Source organism: Manis javanica, chromosome 2 (genome assembly GCF_040802235.1).
Source record: "Manis javanica isolate MJ-LG chromosome 2, MJ_LKY, whole genome shotgun sequence".
Lineage (NCBI taxonomy): Eukaryota > Metazoa > Chordata > Mammalia > Pholidota > Manidae > Manis > Manis javanica.
In genome coordinates this window covers 145,171,869-145,181,848 of record NC_133157.1, presented here as the reverse complement: position 1 = coordinate 145,181,848, position 9,980 = coordinate 145,171,869, and the positions used below count along the sequence as shown (strand labels likewise).

General features: G+C 43.0%; 1 long non-coding RNA gene across 1 annotated transcript in view; it reads right to left on the bottom strand.

Annotated features, from left to right (window-relative positions):
* Nucleotides 1–3,542: 3,542 nt before the first annotated feature.
* Nucleotides 3,543–9,980, bottom strand: part of LOC108384985 (uncharacterized) — a 50,618-nt gene continuing 44,180 nt past the window's right edge. The window contains exons 4-5 of the long non-coding RNA XR_012128184.1: nt 7,744–7,878; nt 3,543–4,965 (exon numbers count right to left, since the gene is read on the bottom strand). This is a non-coding gene — a long non-coding RNA (uncharacterized lncRNA). The remainder of the gene's footprint in view (nt 4,966–7,743; nt 7,879–9,980) is intronic.

The window sequence follows — 9,980 nt, the reverse complement described above, 5'->3', positions numbered from 1 at the left end:
AAATGTGGGAAAGCAGACAGAGAACACAACCAGAATGATGTTTAGAAGGAGCACCCTGGCAGTGATTAGGAGCAAGGATTGTGAGGGGTGTGCCTAATAGAGGGCGCCGGCCAGGAGTGAGTGTCCTCAGGCAGTCAGTCCTGATTGCCCAGATGGCTGTTTGCCCCATGGGTGGCCGCACTTCTCCCAGATTGCTTTTCCAAGTGGTGGATGAGGAGCCCCCACTCAACCTGGGAAGGAACAGGTCTGCAGATGGAGAATGTTGGGTCCCTTTTAGGTGTGTTAGTCTGATGTGCTGGCCTCTGGGACACATGAGCATGGGCATGAAGGGAAACTGTGGTGGAGAAGATCACTCAGGGATAATTCATTGTATGGGGAGCTGGCACAGGACTGCGCTCTTAGGAACAAGAAACATTTAAGGAGTGAGCAGAAGTGGAGTCAGTGATTGAAGCTGGGACTGGGAAGAGGCAGGAGAACAAGGAGCCAGTAGGGTCAAGGCAGGCAGTGGGTTTGCATAATTTTTCTCTGCCATTCCCATTCTTCTCAGCAGGCTGGGTTTGCATAAACCCAAGCCACAGTGAGGGAGTGCTGGGGAGTGTAGGGCTGTGGTCCAGAGGCAAGCTGTGCTGTGGGTCACTGCAGCGCCTACCTCTGAAGCCTGGTGCTGCCAGCCCAGCAGGAGAGCTAGCTGCTCATTGCTCTGTGCCCCGGGGAGGCTGGCCGTGAGCACCAGGGTGCTGAGACCAGGGGCTGGCAGGCTGTGCCTAATCATGAAGCCTAGGCTGGTAATGTTTACAGCACACACATTTCTGTTTTAGGAGAGTATTTTATAACACTGCACCTGTAATGTGAACTCATAATTTCATTTGGCTCTAAAAGTAATTACAATGCTTTGTATTAGTTATCAACTGTATTAAAATTATATAAGGAAATTCAAAATCTATTTTTCTCTCAAATGGTAGAGTTTGTTTTTTAAAAGTAAGAATATGTTCATTTTTTAAATTACCATAGAATTTTTTTACTGTACTGTTCAGAAGTGAGAATCTTATCACACCTTATTTGATCAAATGAAATGAGAAAGGATCATAATGAAGTTATATCACATTCAAGTATTCTGAACTGAATAACTAAATTTTCTTCTCTTAGTGATTATAAAAATCTTCTTTCCTAAGCAGAGATACTACCAAACTTTAAGGAACAGATACAATCCTATTTCTAAACAGTATAGCATAGGCTAAAAGAAATACTTCATTTTCAAGAAATGGATCATGAAATAACATAAAATGGGAAATATATTTGTTATTAGAATGGAAATATCTTACAATGGAAATTGTTATAGCATCTCTTCTAACAGTCTGACCTAGACAGATGATGTGCTATTAAAATCAGATTTTAGAAAAAGAAAACACTAATTCAAAAAAACATATGTACCCTGTGTTCACTGAAAAATCATTTACAATAGCCAAGATATGTAAGCCACCTAAATATCCATCAATAGATGAATGGGTAAAGAAAATGTGAGTCTTTATATTTATATTTTACACAATGGAATACTACTCAGCTATAAAAAAAGAATGAAAACTTGCCATTTGCAAAAACACAGATGGAGCTAGAGGGTATTATATAAGTGAAATAAGTCAGAGAAAGACAAATACCATATGATTTCATTTATATATGGAATCTAAAAACCAAAACAAATGAACAAACAAAACAGAAACAGATGCATGGAGAACAAACTGGTGGTTGCCGTAGGGTAGAGGCATGAGCAAAATAGGGGAAAGTGGACTAAAAGGTACAAACTTTCATGTATAAAATAAATAAGTCACAGGGATGTAAAGTACAGCATAGGGAATACAGCATAGGAAATAGTACTGTAATAAATATGTATGGTGACAGATGGTAACTACACTTACTGTGGTGAGCATCTGTAATGTTGAGTCACTATGTTGTACACCTGAACCTAATATAATGGTGTATGTAAACTACACTTTAATAAGAAAAATGAAGTGGAAGGATTAGACCCCCTCCACTGACAATCAGCAGCATATTTAATCCAAGTCAGTGTTTTCGGCAGGGTGTGAGCCACTGGCAGTTTCGGGAAATTCGGACTCCTCATATCACTGGACTCTCCAGATCGTTTTGAAAAAAGGTAGGTTTTCTTTATTTCCTAATGAATTAATAACTAAGATCCTTAATCAGAACTAGATTCTTACACATGCAATAGGATGGAGAAAAATATAGATGCCTGTGTAAGCACAGGAGGCTGATGAAGCTCCAGCACATTCCATTTCTACATGAAACCTGAACGAAGAGAAATGTCAGGTCAATAAGGAAGAAAGACTGGGAGGAATTGCAATACAGGTGAGTCCAGCCTCCCTGAGATTTCACGGGAGGGAGATTGGTGGCAGGGGAGTTTTTACGAGCAGCTACTGTGTCCCATATGCTGTGCTTGATGCTTTACACCCATTACCTCCTGCCATCCTCACACGGGTACTGAAGAGAGCTTTCCCACTGGAAAGGGTGCTGTAGTCCTACGGCTGATGAACAGACACCAATATACAACAAAACTTGGCATTGAAATTATTTTAAGAGGATGCTCTAAAACAGCCTTTCTTTCAGATTATTTGCAGGGCCTTGAAGTTTAATCTCTGAGAACTGGGTGCCTACTGTGTCCACTTCAGCCCTGTGCCTGACTCACTCACTGGATGGCCTTCGTGAAATCATTTTCATCTGTGAGTGCATTTCCTTGCCGTTAAGACAAAACTAAAAATACATATTGTCTTCATGGGTTATGGTAAGGACTAGCTGAGTAATCTTTACTAAGAAATTGCAACTCTTCAAGTAAAAGGGGGAGAAAAAGATGTATTTCATCATAGAGGAAATCTCTTTGGGAGTTGCCTGATCCTAAAGTGATATAATACAAAAATTAAAACATTCTTCAGCCTCCTCTGTTAGACCATGAGACAAAATCTGACTTACTTCCAGTGCCCTTTGATGCTGGCTAAAAAACGGTACAGTTGCAATGAGCAGCTCAATTGTTCAAGCCAGTTTCCAGAAGACATGGTGTGCTCAGGAGAAAGCAGTCTGTGTCCTGTACTGCTGTTCACATCAAGCTATGTTTTCCCATGGAGCTGACCACCCAGGCCCGAGTCTCTGATTGCCCTATGTTCCCAAACCTCACTCTCTTCCAGGTGCTAAGTTCACCATTAATTGTTCTTTGATCTTTATATGACCCCATTTGCTGACTGCATACAAATCTAGTTTTATAAGCAGTACATTTTCTCATTTTAAACAGGAAAACTCTGCCTCACTTGCATTATTTTTTTTATTAAATGTATTCCTCTCTTTAAATTGAATGACCAATTCACATAGCTGAGAAGGTTTTGCAAGGCAGCTCAGAATAGTAGAAAAAGTCTGTATGTGCATGGCAGGAAATTAATCCTGGTATTGCTGCTACCTCTTTCATAGCCTTGGATGCAATATTTACCTCTCTGAACTTCAGTTTCTTTTCCCGTGCAATGGGGAGAATATATTAACCCTGTAAGGTTGTTGTAAGGACCAGAATTCTTTTATTTATTCATTTCACAAAACAAATGTGAATTTGAGTACCAAGTTCCTTACTTGGAAATATGGCTGCAAAGAAAGCAACACCCTGCAGGGAAGGAGCTAACACTCCAGCGGGGAGCTTTAGATTTAATAAGCTAAAGTTATTGGGTCTAAAACTTGTGTTATAAAGTAAACAATCCAGAGACACAGTGGGCACCCCTGTGTTAGGTGCTGATGAGTTCTTCCATTATCTCACAAACGTAGGACACAGGAATACTCTGAGGGGTCATTTGCTCTCACATTGCTTCCACTTACTGAAACAACAATTCCTGAGCAGCTGGTTCCCAAGAGCAGGGACTCCTCCAGGCATTAGAGACACTGGTGAATGTCATGTGGTCTGTCCTCACAGGGCTGACAGCCAGGGGGAGGAGACAGACAGTAAGCCAGAAGTACACTTTTGTGTGCTGGCTGCCACGGGGGCTTAGGGAGACATTTCTGACCTGGGTCTGGGAAACTGAGTCCTGAAAGACGAAAAGAATCTGGTAAAACAAGGCAGGGGTGGCATGGTTGGAAAAACAAGAAACGTGCTCAAAATAGAGCACAGAGGCCAAGGCTTGGAGGAGACAGAGTCGGCATGAAGCATGGAGTTTGGAGGGGGCGCGAGAGACAGAGGAGAGGTGAGGATAAAACCTGGGTGAGGGGGGAGGCATCAGCCACGTGTGTGTGCCAAGAATTTAAAGCCTCTGACCACAGCCTGAGCTTTGTGTTTTACAGTGAGTGATAGGACATGGGAGAAGGAGATTTAGGGACTCAAAGTGAGAGGGGCAGGGGCCTGGGCCAGGAGTGCCAGGGAGCCATGTGAGAGGGTGGCTACACAGCAGCAGTGGGGGTGGGTGAAGGGCGATGGCGTGGGACTCAGGTCTCCCCAGGGAGGGTGGTGGTGCCATTCACCCGGGAGGTAAGAGGTGCAGACGGTGACTGACAGGTGCCACTTCTAGCTCTTGGCAGCCCTGTGGCCTGGGACAATTGCTGAACTCTGTGCCTCAGAGTCTTCATCTGAAAATGAGGATGATAGTAGCAGAACCTCACCGAGTGTTGCCTTGCTGCATTTAAATAGAATAATGTGCATACAGCACTTGGAACAGCGCCTGAAGGTCCCAAGTCCTCAAGAAGTGCCAGCAGTTCTTCTTAGGGAGCAAGGAATAGGAGTCTGGAGGGGGATGAAGGCTGTCGGTTTCTGTTTCAAATGACAAGAAGTTGCTTCAAGACTTGAAGAACACCATCTCGGCCACCTTTGTCAGGAGAAGGAGAGCTCAGCACTGGAGGGTTGCCTCACTGCCTGCCAGCTGCGCGAACCGGAGCACCTCTCTCCCGAGTAGATTTATGATGTCTGGTGTGGACTCCACAGTGGCATCAGGGCTGGGGCAAGGGAAACCCAGGTGAAAATGTTAATGTGCTGAAACCACTAGGCTGGTCAGTCTACAACGTCAGGGCCAAAACTGGGTTGTGAGACTGTGAAGTGGGTGCAGTTTGTTTTAGCATAATTTCTACCAACTTCTCTGATGTTTTTCTAAAGATCTATTCCTTCTGGGTCTTTTCCTGGCACCAATAAATAATACATTCTTTTGCGGATAATTTAAAAAGTATTATGGCCCCTAAATTGATGACCAGGGCATCTCAAGGTTAGCCTACCCCTCCTCTCACCAAACAATTGAGCTTTCAAAAGGTAGAATGACAGAGCTTTGCTGAGGCCTCGCCCAGACACTCACTGCTGTTAATTAAAGACTCTGGAATCGGATTCTTCCTCTTCATCCTTACATTTGCCTATTTGCCTTCATCCTGGACACATCCGTCTCCATGACCTCTTAGCTCCTTGACCCAATGACCTTGTTCTTTGCTGGGCCACAGCTTTCCGTTCTCACGGAGCAGAATGTGAAGTCTGAACTGTGTTATCTCTTGAAACTGCTCCACCTCCCCAAATCACGAATTCAAACATCCTCCTTGCTGGCCATAAACACTGTCACGGCAGCTCTGGCATGAGGACTCCCACCACAGCCATCCTTCTACCTCTGGGTGACTTGCACACCTCCCCACTTCCTCCCTTTGTGTGGGACCCTTCTTGGCTAACTTGCCCAATAATGCAGTAGATTCTGGGCTATCATGCCAACCACTTTCTTGCAAACACTCTAAGCTCACATTTGTTGCACATGCCTGGCAAACTCGAGTCTGAATGAACACAACTAAACTCACTGTCTTTCCCTGCACCAGGCAGTGGGCACTGCTGGAGGCAGACGGCATCATTGTTCCCTTGATCACCAGCCACATGGGTGTCCCCTTCGGCTGGTAATCTCACTACAGTTCCCTAATGCACTTACTCTCCTGCTTGCTGAAAACACTTTTCAAACAATTTCTATCTCTTTCAACCTCAAATACATCCCACCTCTTCCTCATTGACTTTGTTTCATATTTCATAAGAAACAGAAAATAGAGACAAGACCTCCCTTGACTTTGTGCCACCAAGTCTACACCACCACCTGCATCCACCTTAGTTTTCTTCTCTTGGTACAAGAGAGTGGCCATCCCCTTTCTACAGAAACACCTACTTCCTGTCCTGCTCTGGACCTAAAGATACTGAGCAGGGGTTTGTGGGTGCAGCAAGGAGGTCCTTGGTGACCCTAAGAAGAGCAATACTGAGGTGAGATGGGAAGGAACTAGAAGGCGGAGAAAGCAACACGACAGCTCTAGGCACCCCACAGGGGAATCTGGTCACACGGCGAGGAAGTGCTCACTGCTCCCTCGCAGACTGTAGGCTGTGCTCATTGCCTTCATCTTCCCTTCCCCTCCCACATGCCCTCTGCCCTTAAATATGCCAAGGTCTCTGTCATCAGAGCAATTATAGCTAGACAAAAACAAAGCAAAAACCACTCTTCAACCCTGCATCCCTCAGCTATTGGCCTATCAGCTGCCTCCCTTCAGTAATTGAATGTCTCCAGTGGGTGTCTATAGCTTTCATGTTGCTTTTTCCCCCTTCTGGTTCCCTTGTATTTCTCTTCAGTGTGGCTTTTATTAGGGTCACCAGTGACTTCCAGACGCCTGGAACCCAAAACTTCTCAGTCTCCTGAGGTGTTCCCCTCAGTCCTCAGGGCAGAGTTGTGCTGGTTTGGGAAAGTAACTCCCACAGAAGATAATATAATCAGTTTAACAAGCCAACTCCACACGTCCTGACTGCAGACTCTATTTGAGGCACTGGATGAAGTAATGGGACATCACAGTTGCATAAGATACAGCTTTGCTCTCGAGAGCCTACAGGCTGGCACAGTAAGAGAGCAATGGTGATGTGCCAGTCTACAGGCAGTAAGCAGAGCAGACGGGGCCCAGGGAGCCCAGAGGAGGAAGCACGGATTAACCTTCTCTGCAGCAGTCAGGAAAGGCCATGGGTAAGCTCCAGTTGGAAAGGTGAACTGGAGTAGCTACAAGGTAGGGGAGTGTTTCCCGGCAGTGAAAACTTATGCAACAGTGGGGATCCTCTGTGACACACGGAGAACCCTGCATCATGTGGGGCTGCAAAAGCCTCGGGTGGAAGTGATAGCAGGGGCAGGCGGGACTGGACGGACAGTGATCTCTTTCTAGGACATCAAGGACACTGGCCTTGAGCCTATTCCTCCAGTTGCAATGACATCAGAATCACCGTATTTAATGAAGGTACAGTCATAGGTGTTGGCAGGAGCTGAATCGATGAAGAACGACTGAATATTGTAGCTCATGAAACGTGCCACATTATTTGTGTTGTTTAAATTAAAAGTGCTAATGCATCCGAACTGTTTAGACACAGTTAGGCATGGGGCAGAAGAGAGTGGAGCATCACTGTTAGGGCACCATTCTATGGGATTCAATACCCAGGGTTTGTGCCCTGGCTTCACTACTTACCATGACTTTAGCCAAGTTACTTGGCCTCCCTGTACCATCTGTACATTGGGAATTCTGATAGGACCTAATTCACAAGGTTATCATGAGGGTTAAATGCTTTTATGTGCATAAAGCACTTAACTCGGTGCTTTGTAACAATTCATATTAATTGTTCATACTCACTATGAACAGTAAGTGTGATTAACAATTATTTTGAATAATTATTGACTGTTACAATAAAATCCCCCCCAGGAACTCTGATTCTCAAAGCTCCCCTTACCCCAGAATTACCTTCTTTTCCTGGCATATCCACATCTTTTGTTGACTTGGGACTCAGATCACTCATCGAGTGTGTCTATCAGCCGATGGAAGAGGAGTTACATGCTAGACACCAGCATGGGAAATCAGTGGTAATCATCCAGAGACCTAAACATTATATTCCAAAGTTTAGATAAGCCTTCTTCTTCATTTAAAATATGATGAATAATTCATGTGTAAACCAGTATATCTGCATAGGATTCTGTTCTAGAAGGCTAAGGAAGGAACTAATTGCTCTAAGTCTGCACTCTGGAGATGTGCACACAATGTTCACATGACACTCTCCCCATATTTTTTGTTATTGTCATGTCAGTGTTCAGATTTAGTATTCAAACTAGTCCAAAGAGCATGTGTTTTTATATTCTGAAAAGCTGTATCAACCAACAGTGTAAAACAACAGAAACCAGTCACAAAGCTTTCACTTTTAAAGAGTTTCCAAGCACCCTGCCCTTTTCCTAAAGGACTCTTTTCCCTTTTATGGATGAGCACCAGGCTCCAAGACAGTGTAAATAGAGCTTCCTGTTCCAGGGAAGTGCTGGCTCCTGCAGGAGCCCAGGGGTCCTCTGGGAAAAGTTGATAGGAACTATGAGCTGTATGTGACCTGAGGCCCGGGAGTCAGCTGAGCCAGCAGGGAGGGAAACACATTTAACAGCCCCTTTGTGCAGACTGAGTCCCAGAAGCACTTCTGGGAAAGTAAGTCTGGTGCCATACACACAGTCCTTGTGAAGAATGGCAGGGAAGCTGGCTGGGCTGGAGAAGAACATTCCCATATTAGACGCCCAAATCTTGGACCTGGCCACTTTGAAGAACCAAGAGATGTCTGGAATTCCCACAGTTCAGGGATCCTGTGCTTCGCATCAGTGGAGATTTAAAAATCAGAAAAAAACCCACATTGATTCTGAACAATTTAATGCTTGTCCAACAGCAAATATTTTTCAGGGTGCTTAGTGTTAATACACTAAGGACATGAAAATGAAAATCAATTATCCTTATTTTTGACTTTAGTATTTTCTAATACTTTAAATAATAATAATCAAAGCATTATTTATTTGTGGTTGAGTTGATGGGCCATTCATTCTGATAATTTTGTAGCTTTTATTCTGAACAAATCTGTAACTTTACCCTTGGATTGATCTTTGACTTGTATGCTTGTTACAATCTCATCAATGGTAGCAAGAAAATAACCCCCCCAAAAGCATAACTAATCCATTAGATTTATTAATCATGATATTATGACAATTATAAATATTATTTTGATGATAGCTAACATTTGCTGAGCAGTCATTATATGCTAAGCAGTGCATTAAGCCAATGGTCTCTATCAGTAAAAAATTGAGCATGAACCAACAATTGTTCACTAATTTAATATAAAGTAAGCAGATATACCACCATACTATTATATGTTGTATACTTACAAAGCATAAACAAAAATACAAATTAAAGGGGTGACATGAATAAACAAGTAGAAGTTCTTATTTTTTTCTTTTTGCATGACAATAGTTTGTCTACTAATGGAGTCTGGCCACCCCAGTCTGGAGTCTACTCTGCAAATGTTTATATATTGCTATTATTTCCATGTTAAAGATGAGCAACCAGGAGTTCAGAGATAAAGCCCTTACAACAAGGTATCACTGTAGGACAGGCTATTGGCTTCTGTGCCCTCCCTGTGACCTCATGACCTCTCTTATTTCTACAGCTACTCCAGCTGCACTTCCAGGAAGCTGTACAGTTATGCTAGTGTATTCATATTCCTGCTCTTTCTTAATCTGGGTATTAGATGCATGTACTTAAACAGGATGTCCATATGTGTTTTAGTTTTTTTCATCTAAGATCATTAAAACAGACTGGATCAGATTTGTAACTTTATCTTTGGATTAGATATAAGAATTTCAGAATGAATTGAAACTTCTTCATCTGAAGTTTTCTTTCTTAATCAAGAAATGAAGTCCAGATTTTAGGCTTGCTGTGGTTAAGAGTAAACATGGGGCTGAAAATGGTATTAAGAAAATGATTCCATTTAGAATAGCTTTAGAAAAATGTTTCAGGATAATAAAAGCAGTGCACAATGTGTATTCTGAAAACTACAAAATATTATTGAAAGAAATATAACAAGTTTGACATTAATGAAAAGATACCCCATATTCATGGTTTGAAAGACTTACAATTGCTAAGATACCAATAGTTCCCAAATTGGTTTACAGATTCAACTC